The sequence below is a fragment of the Zalophus californianus genome, chromosome 16 (assembly GCF_009762305.2).
Source record: "Zalophus californianus isolate mZalCal1 chromosome 16, mZalCal1.pri.v2, whole genome shotgun sequence".
In the NCBI taxonomy this organism is placed as follows: Eukaryota; Metazoa; Chordata; class Mammalia; order Carnivora; family Otariidae; genus Zalophus; species Zalophus californianus.
In genome coordinates, this window is record NC_045610.1 from 59824678 (window position 1) to 59844961 (window position 20284).

Sequence of the window (20284 nt, forward strand, 5' to 3'; positions counted from 1 at the left end):
TGAGTCAAGGCACGGCGACCCTCCACCACGGCCCCCCCAGGCCGCCCCTCACCGACAGGCCGCAGGGCTGACCCTGTGTGCCCCTTCCCCACTCCCACTGTTCACACAGAACACGGACTGCGAGGCGGAGGGAAAGCTCCATCCCGTCCTACACAGCATGAACTATTTATAACCCTAAAACATCTTTATTATTATTTTTCTCCCCCCGCCCCAAAACAATCTCACACCGCCAAAGGCTGCAGGGCCGCGGGCCGGGGCGCTTCCTCCAGCCCTGCCCGGCGAGCAGATGGCGGCGTGGGCGTTAGGTACCAGCCTCCTGGCAATCCGAACATCTGTTCCCGTTAGAAAATGCTAATTGCCATCAATCAGGACAGCACCTACTCACATTTACATGCAAAAGCACACACGCAAAAAAAAAAAAAAATACATCTAAATTTCTGCAAGCACAACACTCCCTGCATCTTAACTAGGCGGGTCTGTGCCTTCGCCATGCAAGGAGCAGCCGGGGGCCAGCCCTCATCTGGAAGGCTCCAACCCAGACCACCCCAGGCCCTCCAGGACCTGCCCCTGGGCCCATAGCAACGGAAGACATGGGGGAAATCCCGCAGTGGGGGCCAGGCTCCAGCCCCCCATGGCCTCTCATCTGCCTGCCCCAAGGGTGGACACAGGGTCACTGGCTCTGCACAGCGAGGGCCATGTCACCCGAACAGAATGCCTGCAGAGACCCGACGTTGCTTTCAGCTCCCTACATTGGGAGGGGGCAGTGACCTCTCTCTGAGCAAAGGTTCTGGTTGTCTGCATATCTCTCAGAAACAACCCCGGCCAAACCCTTCAGCCCAGAGGTCTGCTCCATTTCCAAATCTGAAGGGTGGTCTATAAGTCTCCCTGCCTTGAGTGCTTATATGGAAATGCTCTGCAGCTCAGGGCTGGTGCAGGGAAGGGACTCTTGGAAGGGGTCAGGAGGGACCGCAACCTGGTGGTCGTTTTCTGTCCACTAGCTCCAGGTCCCCGGGCTTCACTAGAGCCTCTGACCACCATTTGGCCAACACATCACGCACTTCCCCAGACCTGGGTGATCTGGAGCAGTCCTTGGAGACTGGGGGTAATGCAGAGGATGGTGTGCAGTGACTCAGGATACTGACAACACAGCACAGGTGACCCTCTGCCAGCAATCTGAGGGCCCTTGGTGCTTCCAGAAGGTGGGCCTGAAATATCAGCCTGTTTTATAACGAGAAACAAGGATTTTCCTGAAAGTTCTTCCACACACCCACACACACATCCCCCAAAGAAAGCAAGCGAATTTGCTCATTTCTCTCCCGGGCACAGGCACCGTTGCGGCTATGGGGCCCAGGGACTAGTTTGAGGGGTCAGCTTGTCTGGATGGAGACAGGTGTCTCACGGCCAATGAGTGAGGCCCAGGCTCCCCTCACCTGGGGAACAACGCCACCAGGTGGGAAGGGATCTGAGCTGGCAGGTGGTGTCAGAACCCATGTGGGCCACGTCCTGATGGGGTAGAAACAGGGTCTGTGAGCCCCAGCTCAGGGCTGCCTTCCCTCCACGTGAGACATGTCTCCAGGATGTGTGGCGGGTCTGGGATGTGTTAAGAGAGGCCGCGGGTCACCCCTCTCCCCATCTACTCCAGTTCCCCAAAGCAAGGTGTCTTTGTCAGGTGATGAGCAGATGGGAAGGAGCCGGGCACAGGAAGGGAGGAGAAGGCTCCTGTGCTCGGTGCCTGGAAAAGGCAGGTGCGATGCTGGGGACACAGCCATGTGATGTCCGTGAAGCATGTCCCAGCTGGAGGCCGAGGCCAGCACTACCATCCCTGCTCCCTGCCCTGCCTGCCTGGGAAAGAAAGGCTTCAAAACCTGCAGCTTCTGTTGCTGACCATTCCCCAATGGCGAAGGTGGGCAGCCATCCCTGGGCCCTGCATCAGTCTCACCCCAGGCTCCATGGCCAGCAATCGTCAGGACCCCATGGGACTTCATGTGGACCCATTCCGTGCCAGGCTCTATGAGCTGGTACATCTGTACCCCGTGTTCTACTTTAACTGAGCTCATTATTGTCTTTCCTCAGAATTCACTGTTTCTCTCCACTAAGTTTTGTGAGTGCTCCTGGGTGGAGACCTTGAACAAGGTCTCCTGAAGCTGTCCTCCCTCGCCGGGCCCCTCCCATGGTGCTCTCTGAGCCTCCAATTTCTCCTGCAGCCCAGGCTCCGACTTCTCCCCTCGGAGGAGCCATGGGCTCAGGGACCTAGAGAGATCCTTCTCCAACACAGGGACTGGGCATCACGTGGCCTCCCTCCCGAGCCGAAGACGGAAGCTTCCCCCACAGCACCCCTGACAGCCAGCTTCCCTTCCCACTGGAGACACAGAACATCCCCTTGAATGGGCACCTGTGGGAGCCTGGAGACCCAAGGACCCTATCCACACCCCAAACCCAAGGGCCAGATCCTGCCCTCAGGAGGATCATGTAACCCTGGAATTCTTGACCCCCACACAGCACTACAGACATTTGGGCCAGGTCATTCCCTGCTGGTGGGGGGCTGTAGGAAGGGGTTCCAGACAAGGCCAGTGTCCCCCGGAGGGCACAGTCGCCCCCCGGTGAGACCCAGGGCTCTGACCGGGAAGCCTCACGGATGGCAATCACAATCCAGGTGGTCAGTGCTCACTCACGGAATGGCCAAGTGTCGGGGACACGGTGGAAGGTGATCCATCCTGCCTGGGAGGTTAGGGGAGGGCCTAGAAAGCCCTCGTGGAGGCAAGGCCGTCGCACTTGGCCTGGAAGGCGGGGCTGGACGTTCCCCAGCTGGGGGCCGGGGGACAAGAACCACCAGAGAGGCAGCAATGTGGGCGGGACAGCCAGAACACAGGAAGGGGGCAGGACAAGTTCAAGGGCGCCAGACCTTGAACGCCAGAGTCAGATGTCACAGGTCACACATCAGTCCTGACCGTCACTCCAAAACCTCCTCTGGCATATTTCCACATCCCCTACACCTTCTGCCTGGCTTCCCTCTTTCCTCTTTTCATAGCTTTCCTGCCTTTTGGCTTTGCTGAGTCCTGGGAGCTGCCATAGGCCTCAGTTAAGCAAGGAAACACAACCATGATCATTTGTCCTTACCATCCCAATAAGATTAAAAGAGGATAAAGCTTTCAAAACAAACTTTGCAATAAAAATAACATGCAATGAAAATAAACAATGACTTCCAGAGAGAAAGAGAGGATGGATGGAGGGGTGGGTGGGTGGGTGGATGCATGGATGGACGGACAGATGGATGGACGGGTGGATGGGCGGAGGGATGGACGGACAGATGGATGGACAGGTGTATGGATGGATGGACAGGTGGGTGGATGGGTGGGTGGGTGGATGGATAGATGGATGAGTGGGTGAATGGATGGATGGATGGATGGACAGGTGGATGGGTGGACAGACAGATGGGCAGACGGACAGATGGACGGACGGATGTGTGGACGGACAGGTGGTTGGATGACAGGTGTGTGGATGGATGGACGGACAGGTGGATGGGTGGACAGACAGATGGGCAGACGGACAGATGGACGGACGGACAGATGGACGGACGGATGTGTGGACGGACAGGTGGTTGGATGGACAGGTGTGTGGATGGATGGACAGGTGGGTGGATGGATGGATGGATGGACAGACAGATGGACAGACGGACAGATGGACGGACGGACAGATGGACGGACGGATGTGTGGACGGACAGGTGGTTGGATGGACAGGTGTGTGGATGGATGGACAGGTGGGTGGATGGATGGATGGATGGACAGACAGATGGACAGACGGACAGATGGACGGACGGACAGATGGACGGACGGATGTGTGGACGGACAGGTGGTTGGATGGACAGGTGTGTGGATGGGTGGGTGGGTGGGTGGGTGGACATACACATACACACATACATATATGGATGAAGAATCCATAGATGGATAGATGGATGAACAGACGGATGGATAAGTACTCTGTAAACGCTGTTCAGTGAGGAATGCTCACCCATCCTCTTGGACAGGGTCTGCCACGGAGGAAAGGCATGCAGACACAGACCTGCTATCACAGCCCCATCTGACGATCCCTCCATCAAACCTACAGGGCCATATGTGACCCATGATTCAACTGTTGTCAGAGTCAATGGAGAGCATTTCGAGAGAGAGAATAAAAGCACTGTGTAGAACGTTGTATCGAAGACATCCTACGGAAAGCCCTTCATGGAAACCTACCGTGCGCAGAGCTCTGGGAGAAACAAAGCAGCAGCAGAAGCCAGTGTCCTTAAGAAAGCTGAGAGGAAGAAGGCCTGCTGGAGGGGGTGAGACAGGGACCCAAGAGAACCTCCACAGGTGGATAGCACAGAACGCTGTGCAGACTGGGAGGGACAGCATCAGAGGACAGGAAACAGAGAGGGTGGGACCTGGGCCATGCCAACTTGGCATCCATCCCAGAGAGTCATTCCCCCAAACCCGGGACGATCAGCATGCCCGCTGGGACCCTGCCGAGAGGAACCACAGTGGCTGGGCTGTTTTGGGGGAGAGGAGTGTCATCCTTAAAAAAAATTCATCTTAGGGGCTCCTGGGTGGCTCAGTTGTTAAGCATCTGGCTTTGGCTCAGGCCACGATCCCGGGGTCCTAGGATCGAGCCCCGCATCGGGCTCCCTGCTCAGCGGGAAGCCTGCTTCTCCCTCTCCCGCTCCCCCTGCTTGTGTTCCCTCTCTCACTGTGTCTCTCTCTGTCAAATAAATAAATAAAATCTTTAAAAAATAATAAAAAAAGTTCATTTTATCTTTAAATCATTTACGACTCACAAGAAATTACAAAAACAGTACAGAAAAATCCCTTCTGTTATGGGCTGAATGTGTGTCCTCAGAATTTGGATGTTAAAGCCCTAACCCCCACCTCAGAATGTGACTGTATCTGGAAACGGAGCCTTTAAAGAAGTCGTTACATTAAAATGACATCATGGGCTGGTCCCTAATCCACCCATGGCTGGTATTCTCATGGAAGAGGAGATGCGGACATAGACACGCCCAGAGGGACGACCCCGTGAGGACACAGGGAGAAGGTGGCCCTCAGCAAGCCCAGGACAGGGGCCTCAGAAGGGACCACCCCCACCTCCACCTTGAATTTGGAAGTCCAGCCTCCAGAACTTCGAGACAGTACATCTGTTTACACCCAATCTGTGTTCCCAGTTAGGGCAGCCTGAGCACACACACCTGACATTACTGTGGCACATTCTCAAAGCCACACCCCACTCTGGGCATGCCAGCCCTCAACACAGCTTACTCGAGCTTCCCCGGTTTTGAGCTGGGACCTGTGTACCCTCTCTTGTCAGGACTACCCAAAGTACCTATGGTGAAGGGTCGTTTTACTTCTAACTCACTGGAAATATAGGCTGTACATAAAGAATACATATGCTATTCAAAAGGGATTGGAAAAAACGGAATAAAAAAGACAACATACAAAGCCCAATGACTCTTTAAATAGATCCACGAGACATAAAATCACTCTTACAAATGACTCTCGGTGCTCACTCCAGTGGCAGCAGTTCATGGGCAGGCTCTGCCCATACTCCTCACTTTGACTGGCTCTGATTTGGATCATTCGAAACATGGGACCTGAACCAGTGCCGTCCCCAGAGAGCCGCTGTGGGTTCCAACTCTGGATGGCCCCATGCTAATCCTTCATCTGTGGCTCAGTTTCCTCGTGGAACTCAGCTCACAGGGTTGTCGTGAGGATTCCCAGGGATGACCCAAGTCAGCCCTGCAATCGGAACCTTGTATAGACAGCCCACATGTACATGTCACCCCAGGACGTCTGCCTGACCCATCTCCACGCCTTTGATACTGCATTAGAGACCCCAGGCCCACAGATGCCTCCCACATGAAGGTGTTCTAGGAGCATGCTATTTGATCTTGGTTGAATTGGGTTCTTGGGTTTATCTTCTGATGGCTTCCAGGTTCTTCCGTAATGTTGACATCCTAATTAATCCCCACTGGTAGCGGCGGGGGGCCACACCCTGCAAAGCTTCCTGTAGCTCCAGCCGTTACTCAGCAACACTCTACCTGGTGACACAAGGTCACTCAAAAACACCATCTGTCCAAGCTCTACCTCCTCTCCCACCCCAAAGAAGCAGAGAAAAATGATTCTGGCCTGCCTCCGTGTTTTCCCTCTGACAAACGCGCACACACAGAACTAAAGCTGGGCTTGTCCCGACCTCTACTTCCAAATTTTTCTTCCTCAGACATTTGCTGACACTCCTGTTCTGTTCTTTGCCCCACAGAACACAGATGTCTTTGAAAGCACCAGGCCTGGGAATACCTAATGTGTCCTTGTAAATCGGATAAAAAAAAGAATTTTCTCCCAATCCATAAAAATCCTTGCTTGCCCGTTTGCCCTTTAAGTGAAGTTCACTGCCAGCCTGCGTGTCGATTCGGAGGAACGAAGGGAGGATCCCAGGGGACCGCAGGGTGCCCGCCGGGCGGTGGGCTCACAGAGAACGGTGTCACCCTCTGGGTGAGGCTGGCCCACAGCCCCTCACAGCCCCTGGATCATAACCCAGTTTGAACACAGAATTCATGAATGGGTGCCGATCCGCCTGGAACCCACCTGTGTCTCCAGCTGGGACATCTTTAAGTCACAAGTTCCAGGCAGCGACTCTGTGTGATGGGGACCCTTCAGGTCCCGTGTGTGTACCTGCGTCAACCAACATCCCGAAGCATGAAGATCGTCCCTCCCTCCCCTCCATGCACCTGTGCATGGCGACAGCCATTTTCCAGGTCGTCCCCAAGACACAGCCCTTCTGACGCTCAGCCTCACACAGGAAGGCAGATCGGGAACAAAGTTTTCCCAGAAGGCCACCTCGCCCACATTTGACTTTTGCATCCGTCAATATCCATGCAGCGTGTCCCCAGGCTCTGTTTCCTGCCTGCGTTCCTCCTTGTGGCAGTGCCATTTGTTTCTCGTTCTAGTTTCCTCGCGCCCCACCCCCAAGTTCCAGATTCTCACTTCTGCCATCGGCGGCTTGACTTTATTCCTCCTGGACCCTGCTGGCCTCCTTCCTCTTCAGAGCCGGCTCCTTCCTAAACCGCAGCCCAACACCAGGTCCCATGGCCTCCCCAGGCCTCCTCCTCGCCCACTCCGACTTCTCCTTCCAAGCCCCCCTTCCTTCCTCCAGGGACGCCCTCACCCACAGAACAAAAATGTGTGCTCCACACTTGCCCCACCAACTGTTCATTTTCAGGCCTGGATTTGGAGTCTGGCTTTTTAATTCTTAGTTCACTCTCAAGACTCATCTCAACAGTGGGGTGGTGGGAAGGGTGGGCAGAGCAGATCCAGGACATGAGAAAGGATCTCAGCTGAGACCACCAGGTACCACTGCCTCCTGCTCTCGGTTAATGGAGGTCCTGTGACCTCGGGGAAGGGTTTGATCAAGAAGTCCTGCCTTCCAGCTCAGAGTCATTCTGGCCTTCGCTTTCTGATGGGCCTACAGTCACATTCTCGCCATCGTCTTAAAAATGACCGACAAGCGTCCTAGCGTCCGTGTGAAATCCATGGGGGCGGGGCCCATCGAGGGACATGTAGAGGTCACAGGCTTGGAAATCTTGGAAGACACAGTGGGTAGAATGATGTCCCCTAAAGGCATCTGTTGATGGCCTGACCCCCAGAACCTGTGAATGTGATCTTATTTGGACTTGGAGTCTTTGCAGATGTCATCAAGGATTAAGATGAGATCCTACTGGAGTACGGTGGGCCTAATCCAATGGCTGGTGTCCTGACAGGATGAGGGAAATTGGGAACACACACACACACACACACACACACACACACACACACACACACACACCCCGGAAATTGGGAACACACACACACACACACACACACACACACACACACACACACACACCCCGGAAATTGGGAACACACACACACACACACACACACACACACACACACACACACACACACACACACACACACACACACACACACACACACACACACACACACACACACCCCGGAAGGCACAGGGACAGAGACACAGAGCAGGGAGGCCATGTGGTGACAGAGGCTGGGTTTCCCAGCCAACGACTGCCAGAAACCCCAGGATCTGTGAGTAGGCTGGCACCTTCATTTCTGACATCCCGCCTCCAGGACTGGGAGAACCGTTTCCGCTGTGCTCCTGTGTGGATGCGGCCCCAGGACGCTCCCATGGAGCACCTGAATTCCGAGCACTGAGGCCCGGGGACCAGGCCTGTGCCCACAGGATGGCAGCCAACTCCCGCACTCTCATCTCAGCCAGTTTCCGTGTGGGGAGCAGCCAGCAGAGCCTGCCTTCCAGCACCAGCACCGAGGCTGCAGCTGGAAACTCTTCTCACCTTTAATTGTTCTAAATGCTTCAACACACTGAGTGACTAATGGGCTCTAATTGGACAGTTCTGCGGAGGGGCTGCTATAACCATGCCCTCCAGACCCGCCCAGCCCCCAGGGCTGCTCACTGACACAGCTCCAGAGTCACCAGGGGAAAACAGGGACCCATTCTATATTTACAAATGTCTCACCACTGCCGACAGCAGTTTTATTCTTAAACCAACAAATATGGGGCAAAGACAAGGACAGCGGGGAAGCCAGAAGCAGATGGGGATCACGCATCCCATTGCCTCCAAGGGCGGCGACACCTGCCCGGGACAGAGAGAGGGGCTCCTGGAGGCAAAGCCATGCTACTCAACTGTGTGGGTGCTAAGGATTTGCTGGGGAGGTTCCAGGCCTTCCTCACACCCCTGGAGGAAGGGCAGGGGACGGAGGGAGGCGGTACTTGTCAGTCATGAGGTCCTCCTCTCCCTCAAGGGCACATCCCCAGAAACTGTTCCAGCAGCAAGTGCTCAGAAGCAAGGATTAAAGCCGATCTCAACACCCTAACCGAATCCTCCTTTCCAAAAAACATTTAGCAAGAAAAGAGGAACCACAGACCTCCCTAGAAGGATCCATGTTTCCAAAGATGGGCTCAAGCTAGAGTCTTCAAATGGGACTATCATGTCCAGGAAGAAGTGAGATGGCCCTAGGAGAAGGCAGACGCACCGGCCGCACCCTTCAGGTGGCATCCCCTGCTCCACCAGCAGCAACCGGGACTCCCTCATGCGTGGCAGGGATGTATTAACTGCAAGTGTCAGAAAAACATCCCATTAGCGTCTGGTACAACTAGATAAAGCCATGCTCTCCCTCTCCCCACCACGGGGGAGACGTTTACCTCGATGCTCTAAAAAGCTCTGTGTACATTAATATTGCTGAAGCAGGCAGGCTTTGCTTCGGCTTGGCCCCCCGAGGATGCCATGTGATGGATTCCAGTTTAACAGCTTTTAAAAACAAGCAGACAAGAGATGGGGCATGATGGATGGCGCAGGAAGCGCACTCATTCGGGGATGATTTATGGGAAATCGCACGCGGCAGCTCAGGGGTCTGTCCCCAAGGCGGGGCGGGGGGGCTGGGGTAGACAGATGGGTTCTCGTGTTGAAGGGGGCAATGCCCGACGTACACCGCCTACAGAGTTATGACACGCTCACCCTCTGCCCCAACACCAGAGCTGGGCAGCCCCTGCTTTCGGGCACACGCATGTCCCCGTACATGGCCATGTTTCAAAGGGACTTGAGCAAGTGCCTCTGGCCCAGCCCGAAGCCAGTCTCCGTGAGCAGGAAGAGTGAACTGTGGTTGGACCTTCTCCTCCCCTGCAGGCTTCAGGAGCACCCTCGGAGGGGCTGGAGGTCAGGGCAGAAGACCTTTTAATCGCTCGGCTCCAGAACACAGGTGGCCCCCCACCCCACAAACATCTGGAGAAGGAAGAGCCGGTGGTACCCTCTGCTTTGTCGGAGTGACCCTGACGCGCAGCACAGCGGTTCAGCAGTTTGGGAGGATTCGGATGGTCAGGGGAGAATGGCAAGGGGGACGGAGGGTCAGGGGAGGGCCGGGGACGGAAGAGTCAAGACACTCGCCATGAGTTTTTCCAGGCTGCTGGCAAGCGGGTTCCCTCCCCAGCTCCCCAAAGCACTGATCTGTCCCAGACCTCCACCACTGCACATAAGAGACAAATCTCATTTTGTAGCAGATTAATTTCCATCCATGTTTTTAATAGGGACTCAGAATTTACAGTAAAATCCAAATTGAATCCATATTTAAAGGATAAGCCTTAAAATGGGATCTAATTTATGGGACCGTTTCCAAGGTAGAGGAGGTGAGCCCCCTAGGCCTCCTGTAAGGATGATTCTGTGTGATGGGGAGCTACACTAAATGGTCCCCCATGCCCAAGGGGATGGAACAGCAGAGACTCTGGCAGCTTCTTGCCTGCCCTGCCCTTGCCCATGACTGACCCCAAAGCGCTCTGAGGAGGCACCTCCCCGGTGACTCGCTACCACCATGGAAGGTGTGCAGGAGCGCCTCATGGCCCCTCTCCCCCTCCCACCCGGCTTCCCCCAGACCCCCATCCCCAGCCGGCTCTCCTCCTGCCTGCCACCTCTGCAGAGGCCAAGGTGTACTCCGTGGTGGGGGGAGGAGCCTCCGCAGTAGGGGAGGGATGGCAGGTCAGCTCCTCTCCCTGACTTTCCTTCCAGACATCAGAACCCAACACACTGGGGCGCCCGGGGCTGGGCCTGGCTCCCTCTGGAGCCCCTGCGTGGGCCCGCTCGAGAAGAGCGGGGACCCCGGGTGGGCCGCGCTGCCAGGTGGAGGGTGTCTGCAGGGCTCAGGAGCCGGCACTCCCCCGACCACTGCTCCCAGACCCACCGCCTGGCTGAAGTGGAGGCAAAATACAGCCCGGCTTCCTCTGCAGGCTTCAAACTGTTGGGCATGGCTGGGACACCAGAGTCTTCCCCTGGTGCCTTCTCTCCCCGACTCGGCCCCCGGGGAGGAAGGAGATGCAAATGGCCACTGCCCACTTCATCAGTTCAGAGCCTGCCTTTGGATCAACGAGGGGCTGGAAAGAGGGGAGCAGCTCCAGGTCGACAGTAGCTTGTGAAGGCCCCCCTGAGCCCCGAATTCCCCAGAACTGCCATCAGGGACCGGCTGGTCTAGTGCTTTTGGCTTTGACAACCCCAAGAATTGACCTTTTTCCCTGAGGCTGGACCCTGCGATCTCCTTCAGGGAAAAGTGTCTTCCAAGGGGTCACCTGCCCGTAGGATGTCGGCGCTCTGCTGCCCTTCCTCGGGGGCGGCACTGCGTGCACGTGCTTAGAACCAGGATCCTGAGATTTAGGGGACAGTGCATGACCCCACAGGGGCTTGGCCCACGCTGAGGTCAGCCCCAGGCCATGTGCCCACTGCAGGTGGTTTCATGGTAACACCGTGGGGACCCCAGAGCTGAAGGAGTCAGAAGGTCCTGTGGGATTGAGACCTTCTGAACCAGCGCATGACTGGGCTCCTCTGTCCCAGTACAGCCGGGGGGTGTGATCTTCCTCTGCGGGCTAAGGGGCCCCCAAAGGTTTAGCAATGGGGTGACAGAGTCATTTCAGCGTAGAAGGGTGGTTGTTTAGAATTCTCATCTCAAACATGTCCCTGGGCCCACCATTCTCATCCTGGGTCCACGGCACAGCCATCCTCCCTGGGACAAGCAGCAGCCTCCTCGAGGCGCCCTCCTTCTGCTCCGACTTCCCCCCCATCCATCCCCACACAGAAGGCAGTGTCATCCGCATACAACTCAAATCTGCTGATTCCACCCCTTGCTCCGAGCCCTTCCATGGCTCCTACCATCTTTAAGACAAAATTCCGAATCCTTATTCCTGGCCCAGAAGCTTCTGACTTACACCCTACACCTTCTCCCCTGCTCCCCCACTCGACCCTGCCAGCCCAGCCCTTTTTGCTACTTCTCCAACATGCCTCAGGGCCTTTGCACTCACCAGACCCTCTGCCAGAACCACTCTCCCCAGGCCTCGTCAGCTGGTTCCCACCCTCGCTCCCATCAGCCTCTGCCCAGAGCAGCGGCCTCCGGGGCCTGCCCGGGACTGTCCTGGGGGAGCCTCAGCACTCCCTGACGTTACTCTACATGTGGGTTCGTCCCACTGGAACGTAAATAGCAAGGGCTTGGCTTTGTCTCCCGGTCTCGGGCCTGCACCACCGGGTCAGCACGTCAAGGTGCTCGAGGATGGCTGAATGACAGCATGCAGACCAGGCAGTGCACATCAACCCACTGAAGGACAGGGCCCCAAACACCCTGAGGCAGAAATGAGCAGCACATGACCACAGATGCCCCAATACCCGGTACAGAATCTGATTCTGTGCACTCTTTTAAAGGGTACTAGAGAGACCAGCCTGTGTGCTCGGCTCCTTGCCCAGAATTCTTGTTGGCATCATGTGCGTTAGCACACAGGCGGATGGCAGGGTGAGGGGTTCGAGTCGTTCCTGCCCTGCCTCGGATGAGCCTGCCCCTCCAGTTTTGGGCAGTGTCTCGGCAGGGAGTGGGGCTGCACTGAGCTTCCTGGTGATGTGATCCAGACCCTGTCTGGTTTTGTCCCTGGCCTCTGGAATTCCCGAGGGATGGGAGTGTCATCTGTTATTCCCACACCTGACTTCCCGCTAACTGGGTGCTCGGGCTTGGGGTCCTTCGAGAGAGGCAGCGATTGGCGAGCTGAGATTTCCCTTCTCCCTCAGGGGACAGAGAGGGTAGGAGACAGGGTCCGGTCTTGTGGCCGATGACGTAATAGGACTCCAGGAAAACTCTGGACACCCAAAGCTCAGGGAGCTTGGTGACGGGCAAACACATGGATATGCTGGAAGGGTGACCTGTTCTAACCCTACAGAGGGAGGGCAGACCTCATGCTACGTGTGTCCTTTATTATAAAAACATAGCCATCAGTATGGCTCTTAAGTTCTGAGAGTCATTCTAGCAAATTATCAAAACTGAAGGTCATGGGAATTTGTAGCTGGTACATCAGAAGTACAAGTGGCTGGCATCTGAAGTGGGGCGGCCTGATGGGGGACAGGCCCCAAGCCTGCAGGGGTCTGCCACTAACCCGCTAACCTTGGGTGGTTTCTGCCACAACTTAAGTGGAATGGAGCCATCAGGTGACCCCCTCTGGAGCCCAGTGGAGGCATGAGCGCTGCTCAAGGGGCTGCAGGGAAATCTGGGCAGGGGAAGGTCAGACCCGGCCTCAGCCTCTGCAGCATCTCGCACTGACGCCAGACAGGGTTCATCACACCCCGTCCGCCTTCCTTCCTGGGATAATAACTCCGCAGCCAGGCTGATGGAATTCAAGTCACGGACGGCAGGTACTCCTTACAAATTCAAGCCAGCACATTCCCAGGGATCTGCCAATGCTCCCCATCCCACCCCGAGCCCCCCCAAAACATGGCGAGCCTCACACCAGAGCGAGCAGAACGTCCCCACCTTGCCGTTCCCTTGTGCCAATAAAATGTTCTTCCGTCGCAAGCCCAGACTCCCAGGACTGTTCTGTCCGGCGGCAGCCTTACCTGGTAGTGGTGGGTGAGGTCTGCTTCGCTGTAGCAGGGAGGCCTCCCACGGGTGTTCTTTCTGGAACTTTCTTGGGTGGAAGTTTGCTGGGAAAATAGTGAGAATCAGCAGGAAAAGCTTCAGGTTCTCAGAGACGGATTCTCAACCTGAAGGAAAAGAAAAGAAAAAAATGTAAATGCCTTTGAAGCAAATACCCTCTTTTTGATATAAAAAAAACACAGGGGTGAGTATCCTAGAGAAGAGGGGGGGTGGCCACCAGGGATCACACCCCAGGGGACGGAGAGGAACTTGTGGGGGAAACAAAGCATTAGGACCCTATCCCCCAACGGCAGGTGGGCCGTCCCCTGCTGTGCAGTCAGCCCTCCCACCATGATGAACACCCCAACTGTTCTTTGACCCCCTCCCCGGTGCTGGCCCCACCCGGTCTGGTCACGCCCCCCTCCCCCCACACACTTCCGGCCACACCCAGTGCAGAGTCCAGGACCCCCCACTGCTACCATTGCCGAAACTCCTTGGTCCCGCTCTTTTTAAAAGATTCTTTGGGTGATGTCACTCTCCAGACATATCCCTCCAACACTGTCCTGTGTCACCGGGAGAAAATGCCCAGAGTTGCTACAGTGGCCAGCACGCCAGGTGAAACCAGGTTTGGGGACGCTGACGCTTACATGATTTGGGGGGGCTGCCTAGGATGATGAAGGCAAAAATAAGCTGCAGGGTCTTGCTCAGTCTGTGGGGTTCATAGCCTCCTGGTAAATCTTCCTCTGCCCATGGGACCCTAGACAGTGCCCCCCACCACCTGCAGTCCCCGGGCCTCCAGGCTGCCCCCCCCAACACACACATGCCTCCCCCTGCACCATGCCTTTGTACCTGCGTTGCTCGGGACCCTCTTCCCTACATCACTGCATGTCTTGCCCCTCCCTCCCTGGGGACTCTGATATATGGCACCTTTCCGTTGGCCAACCCCGAGCAGAACGCCCTATCAAACGCGGCGGCCGCCCCCCTCGGCAGTCCCGCCTCCTCTGCCCCGTGAACCTCCCCCAGGACCATTCCCATCTGCTACCACACAGATGCATCGCCCCTGGAACGCAAGCGCCCTGAGGGCAAGCACTTGGGTCTCTTTTCCTCCATACTGATCCCCAGGGCCTAGACCGTGCCTGGCACACAGTTGAAGCTCACTCGGTGTTTGTCGAGTGAAGGACTAAAGGCACGAAGGCATGAACGACCCCTTTCCCTATGCACACATTAGGCTTCTATAGAAGAGCATCCTCTATCACACCCCGGAGTCAGGGTTCCCAGGGAACACAAGGGGGCTGGTTAGTTGCTATTTGGAGGTAGGGGGGTACCTGGGCCTTGGAAGTCCTTTCTTTGCTTCATTCACCCCCACCCCATACGCGTGCCATCAGGCAGACGGGACACAGACTCCATTCAGGACCTCCTCTCTGGTCAGCCCCCAGAGACTGGCTCTGGGGCAGGGTCCTGAGTCACACTGGCCGGGGACTGGTTCCCCCAGCCCACCTCCATGGACTGGCTCCTGCTAGCACGTCCCCAGAAATCCCACAACGGAGCTTTAAAAAAAGGAAAGAAAAGACTACCAGTTTGTTTCTTTTCCTAAAATCCAGTTCCTTAAAGGAGAACCACCCACATCCCACATGGCAGGGCCAACCCCACAGAGCGCCGCCAACTGCGGAGAAACGCCTGGATCCCGCCCGCCTTTCCAGTGACCATCCAATGCCATCCACGCACAGCGCAGGAGCTGGGCATCAGAGAGAATGGAAAAAGGCCCTAAGCTCCAGGAGGCCACTTATCAATGGGAAAAGCAAGTCTGTGATCTGTTCTCCTGGGTTGGTGCTAAGTTAGGCAGTGGGAGAGGTGGCTAGGGGAAGGGCCCAGCAGGAGGAAGGGGAGCCCCGGAAGAGGCGGCTCCAGGTGGTGACCAAGCTGGTGGGCAGACAAGGCAGGTAGGCAGGCTTCTCTTAGAACCAAGCGCCTGACCCTCAGCAGCCAGCACAGAAGGCAAGGGCTGAACTCATTCTGCGCCAGACCCACAGGAACAGGAGCAGGGTGGACAGGCGGACAGCGCCACGGGGACCTAAACCCAAGAAGGACAGATGACAAGGGACAGGGAGCAAAGACAGTGAGGGGAGAGGGGCCGTACAAGAATCCAGGGAGCCCCCAAACTCCTCTCTCTTCCTGAAATCCGGGCCACCTTCTCCAGCGTGATGCCTTCACGTCCCCCCCGCCGGCCCCCCGCCACTCGCATGCTGAGCTGTGTGCCCAGTGCCCCGACTCTGCACACCCCCCTCGGGAGCCGCGCAGCCTAGAAAGGAGAGCTTATTTCATTTTGCTGGGTGGTACACGGCCGGCAGTGCTCACTTAGATGAGGGAATATGGGCCGTGGGGTCACTGGGGCTGGACCGGCAGCCCTGAGCTCCCCCCCCAACCCCCGCCGGGGCAAGCAGCCCTGCCCTGGCCAGGCCTCGGGGACCCAGGGCGAGAGCCAGCCTCACCAACGGCCGGTTGCCCTTTGTGTCCTTAAATGAGAGATCATTTCACAGCCTGTCCCTGACTGAAACTGCGCTGTCTCCCCTACTCTGCAGGACGAAACACCATCCACCACCCATGGTGCAGAACCAGGGGCCTCTGCCCTGGGGTTTTCAGGGACACAGGACTCACTGGCTGCCAGTGGAAGGGGCTGGCCCCACCTCCATCTTCACAGAACAGACAAAGATAAGAGGCAAAAGGCCAAGCAAGTAAGGAGCCATGAAGTCTCTCCAGGCCCCAAGGCTGGCTCCAGGAAAAGGGAAAAGAAAAGGGGCATCCATGTGGCTCCGTAGGTTAAGTGTCTGCCTTCAGCTCAGGTCCAACAGGAGAGGGAGCTGCATTGTCCCCCTCCTGGGAACCACGCTCACCATGTCCCACCGAGCACCAAGCACAGTGGCAGGTGCCTGTGGTTCCAGCCTCTGCCGGTGCATAGCCCGGGGCCAGAGGTAAGCAGGGAACCTCCAACTGCTGACCGTCAATGTCCATATCCTTTGTGCCTCCTGCTGTGGGGGGGCGGGCCTCCCCCCACACTGCAGAACCCCGGGGCCAGTGGGAACATGGGTTCACTGGCGGCCAGGACTCTTCCCTACCCCCTCGACCTGCTTCTTCAGAATCCAACCCCCTCACTTTAGATGGGGGAGCCCTCAAAATAATTTGGGGGTGGACAGAGGCTGAAGTTTCCCAGGAAGGCTGGACACAGGAGGTGGGGGCCCCAGAAGGACGTGATCCTGGGGAAGGGCCTGGCACTGGAAGGTACCAGGCGTGGTCCTACCAAGGGCAAGGACAGGGAGCAGGCTGGGAGGGTTCGGTCTCAGGGAAGGTCTCTCCAGGGCATTCCCACCCCTCCCCCTATCTCAGCCACCAATTAAAGTCTCCGGGGCCCATGGTGGCTACAGAGCCAGCCCAGCTCCCAGCTCTGCTCCCAAGGGGGCAGACGGCTGGGGCTGGCTTTGGTGCCCTGGCCCCAAAAGGCCTCCTGTTGCGATTCTTGCCATTAGGGAGAGAAGATAGAAAAATAAACACTGGGACTTCTAAAAAGTATCTTCTGCAAAAAATAAGCCAACACACAAATAGGCACCAGCCCCAGCAGAGGCTCCTGCTAGAACAGACCTGCATGGATGGGAGATCCTCTGGCCACCCTCAAACTCCAGCCCTGAGAGGGACGGGGCAGCCGGCCCCTCCATTTCTCTCTGAGGACCCCTGTCCTCGGCCCACTACAAGGCTGGGAGGGGGAGAGAAGGGTAGAAGGGACCGAGGGAGGGGGAGAACCCAGCCAAATCACCACCACCACCACCACCACCATCATCATCATCATCATCATCAAAATAGGACGAACCTTAGTCCGAGGGCAGCCCCCGGTTGGTCTCTCTCAGCACTGTGCTCAGCAGGTGCTCCGCCAGCACCCGTTAAATAAACAAGGAAAGGAAGGAGAAGGCGCGTCTAGGTGAGCCGCTCACAGGTGAGGAACGTTACCTCGCCAACCTGAAAACCAGCAAGCAGACGTCACTGCCATTCATTTGGGGCTGTGGGTGGTAGGGTCTCCGGTGCCCAGAGGTGGGGGTGAGGTCACATTCCGCACGTGAACAGCGGAGCCCCCCAGAGATCCACACTCACAACTTCCCGGGCAGAGAGGGCCCCAGCACAAGGCATCCATTCTGGCTGGTTTTCCACATCTCCAAAGAGAAAGGCAGCCCTGGACTTGGGGACACAAGGGCAGACTGGGGACGGCAATAGTCCTTTCTAACTGGGGTCATCTGAGGAAGTGGCTTTACATATAGGATTCGAGCTGAGGCAACAACACAGAAGCAGAGACACCCCACCGGCGCCCCTCATGGTGCTCCCCCTCCCTGGGCCTGCGGCAGGCACACGGGCCCCGTCTGGGCAGGTGCAGCCCTGTAAGCTCAGGACTTGAACTCGGAGCCATCCTTCATCTGTCTACATTCCCATTCGATGTCCCAGAGGGACTCAGGAAGTGGCATCTGCAAACCCCAGGGGGCTCAGCTCGCCCATCTCAGAATGGGGCCTTTCTCCCCAAACCACATCTCCGCTGGTTCATTTCATTGCCGGGAGGAACCTTTTCCTCCACCAGCTCTGCCTGGCAGGAAGTCAAGGAAATCCAGAGGAACAGAAAGCAAGCCAGGGGCTCCCAGAGGCGGGGCAGGGGCAGGGAATGGGGTGCAGCTGTCAGGAGGTGAGTGAGCGACCGGGGACTGCGCTGAACGACGCTGTGTTGTGAATGGGAAAGTTGCCAAGGGAGTAGATCTCAAAATTCGTCATCCTGGGAAAACGCGTGTGAACATGTGAGGGGACAGATGTCACCCCACCTCACTGTGGTGGCCTCTTCACAGCGTGTACCCACCATGAGTCATTATGTCGCACACCTTAAACTCAGGCAAAGCTACCTGTCACTTGTACTGTGGTGAAACCTGGCCAATTCAACGTAATGGCAAGGATTGGGATTCGTTTTTTAAAAACCACCGACACATCCAGACCAAGCGGAGTTGCTTGTCCTACCGACCACACGGTCCAGTGGGACACGGAGCCCTCACCCACCAGGGACCCCGCACTCGCATCGCTTCCTGTCTTCATTTCCTTCTGAAGCGCTCCCCTCCCCGCCGCTCGTGCCTCTTCCCCCGGCTTCTGTCACCCGCCCCCCACCTCCGGCACCGTTTGGGGTGATGGCGCTGGCCCGTCCACTTCCTCCCCTCCCTGATGCCTCTCGCGGTCTCTGCTTCCCCCCAACACAAGCCAATGACCAAACCCAGGGCGTGACACAAGACGCGCTAAAAAGGCAAAACCGGCCACCTCTTGAGCCAGGGGAAGAATAACACGGGGCGCTCCATCACGAGAGTAAAGATGATAGGGAATACATAATATCCTGAACACGAGTCTCCTCCTTCCATTTTTTAAACCAGAAACCAGCTTTGTTCCTGACTCCCCTCATGCCTCATGAATCCCGTCTCTGACAAAAATAATAATAATAATAATAATTTGGGTTTTATTATCCTGGCATCTAGTGGGAGTCGGTGACAATTCTACTGTAGCTGAGCTGTGGCTTCTTCTTCCTTTTTTAACACCAGTGAGTTTTAATAATACAGTGTACCTTTAGGTATTGTTGGAATGTTACATTATTCAACGCATCCAACGGGAATGAGAAGGCCCTCATGCAGTTTATGTGTCCTCTGCGCTGTGTTTAACACTTAGGAAATGGAGGGGTGTAATTTGGGAAGCAGTTTTCCCCAAGGTCGGGGAAAGCAGTTTCTGGCGGAAAGGCTGGGGGCTGTGTGACCCCAGTGACAGCCAGGCTTGAAGTGGGGGCCCCAGGGGGGACTCCAGGCCCCAAAGCAGAAGTGCTCCCCAAATGTGAGAGAACTCCAGCCCAGCTGTGGCTGTGTTGCGTACAACCTATTGGTGAGGAGTTGCCCAGGGCACAATTCAAAGCATTCCCAGCCTCTCCTGTGCATCTTCCATGCTTCCCTCACCGAGTCAGCCTGGGTTCCTGAGTCTAGGAATCAATGAGCCAGACCGAGAGCCCTGCTTCAGGCCCTCGGGGAACTTTAGGGCAGCTGGTTCCCACAGGCTGGCCTTTCCCAAAAGCATCATTCCAGCGCTGAGCATCCATCCAGTCCCTCCTACGCTAGAGACTGGGGACACAGATGAGAACACCACACAGGCCTGTCCCCAAGGGGCTTGCAGTACAGAGGACGGGATGATAAGCAAACCAGAAACCCAGCAGAGGAGGGATAAAGCCTCACATGAGACGTCAAGTGCCACAGGGCAGACCTCAGTTGTGCTGGGTGCATCTAGAACAGTGCGTGGCACAGGACAGGGGCTCAGCAGACACGTGTGAGTGGCTGAATGCACAGACGCAGTGTCAGTGTGTGGGGCCCGTAGCAGAGAGAGAGGCACCTCGCTCATCCTGAGAGGGTGCTCTCACTTCCCGGAGGGGGAGGCCCACCGTGGAGGGAGTCCTAACAACCCAGCAGCGGAGCGGCTGGGCCGGCAGGTATGGAACCACGCTACAGGGGCAGAGAGGCGACTTCAAGGCCTGGGACTGGACACGTAAGTCAGGCACCAGATCCTGGAGCACCTTGAACACCGCGCCAACAGCCACCTGAAGAATTCTCAGCAAGAAACTATGCAGATTTGTGTCTTAGGAAGTTGGCTCTGGTGCCTGTGAGGCCAGGCCAGAAGGGGGTAAAAACTAAGGCAGGAATCTCAATCTGGAGGCAGCTGCTGGCTGTCACATGAGAAACTGAGACTCCCACCAGGTGGATGGAGACTGGAT

General features: G+C 56.5%; 1 protein-coding gene across 4 annotated transcripts in view; it reads right to left on the minus strand.

Annotated features, from left to right (window-relative positions):
• RBFOX3 (RNA binding fox-1 homolog 3) overlaps positions 1 to 20284 on the minus strand; it is a 403727-nt gene that overhangs the window by 290097 nt on the left and 93346 nt on the right. For all 4 annotated transcript variants that reach the window (XM_027567998.2, XM_027567999.2, XM_027567995.2 and 1 more), the window contains exon 2: positions 13455 to 13601. The gene's annotated coding sequence lies outside the window, so the exon portion shown is untranslated. The remainder of the gene's footprint in view (positions 1 to 13454; positions 13602 to 20284) is intronic.